This window comes from Arachis hypogaea, chromosome 5, assembly GCF_003086295.3.
Source record: "Arachis hypogaea cultivar Tifrunner chromosome 5, arahy.Tifrunner.gnm2.J5K5, whole genome shotgun sequence".
Classification (NCBI taxonomy): Eukaryota; Viridiplantae; Streptophyta; class Magnoliopsida; order Fabales; family Fabaceae; genus Arachis; species Arachis hypogaea.
In genome coordinates this window covers 39,311,204-39,312,527 of record NC_092040.1, presented here as the reverse complement: position 1 = coordinate 39,312,527, position 1,324 = coordinate 39,311,204, and positions in this window count along the sequence as shown.

Here is a 1,324-nt window from a genome sequence, read left to right as displayed (position 1 = left end):
TAAGGTGATGTGGAGGCATGATGAAAAGAAAGAAAATGAAACCATGAATGGATAATGATTCATGAGAACTGTTTGTTTGAATGGGTCTTTGCGCCAAAGTGCTAATGCGGGAATATCCGCCTAACTGATAGCATAATGTATGATTGAATGGGCCTTGTGACAATTTGCTAATGCGAAAGTACCTGCCTAACTGATAGCCTGAGATTGCTAATGCGGGAATGTTCACCTAACTGATAGCACTGTTCCTTACTATGATACACATTAAAATGTTATTATAATGAGGCCTAATTAACACCGGTAACCGTGATGTCAAGGTGTCTAATTGACACAGTAAAGGGACCATATTCGGGGTTCACTCCGAGTAATGTCGGGTTGCGGGTAGACAACCGACGCATGAGCTCATGGCCTGCACTAGGAACAAGCATGCATCATCTTGTTTGCGCTATGTATTTCTTGTGAATTATTCACTGCTATTTTCCTGTTTGTCTATTCTATCTACTTGTTATATGTATATTTGTGCCTTGAGTCTCTGTGCTTGTTCTTTTTCTCTGCTTCGCGACAATTTAGAGACAAAGACCTTAGGTTCCCCTTTTACCTTGCTGAGAACTCTAGGTTCTCACCCTTCTTCTCTTTCTTTCTCCCCCTCCCCATATGGGTTCGGCAGAGGAGTCCGTTGAGTTTTCGGTTTCGGTTCATCGCCCACGTTTCGACCCCAGCATGTCATACGTATTCACTCTAGTTGGAGGCCATTTCGGAGCTTGACCTAGTTGACTTTTTACTCCTTTTGATGATCAATATTATTACTTTTCCCTCGCTTTTGTAGTACTTTTAGAGGGGTAGGACATCTTAGTCGGTCGGTTCCAGTTTAGGAAACCCGTGTGAGGGTTGGGACTGACTTCTTCTTTTGTATCTGTACATATAACTTGGTGTGATACTCGGCTTTTAATAGATGGCACGTATCCTTAAACTTAACTCATGTGTATATTTGTATATGTAGTAACCGAAAAAGAGAGAGAGAGAGAGAGAGAGAGAGAGAGAGAGAGAGAGTAGCACGTGGGGGGCACATGCCCCCACTTAATCTCCTTTTTTCTCTTCCTGAACTCTCTCGAGCTCCCTATCCCTCTCTATCTCTCGTTTATTTTTCATTCTTTCATACAAGAAACAACAAACCATCTCCTTCCCTTCATCTTCTCTTCTATCCTATCTTCTTCATTTCAAAAATTTTTATTTCAACCACAACTCACTAAATTTCATTTTATCCTTCTATTTTATCTCCATTTTAATACATCATTTATAACCAAAGAAAAATTTTAGTTTTCACAAT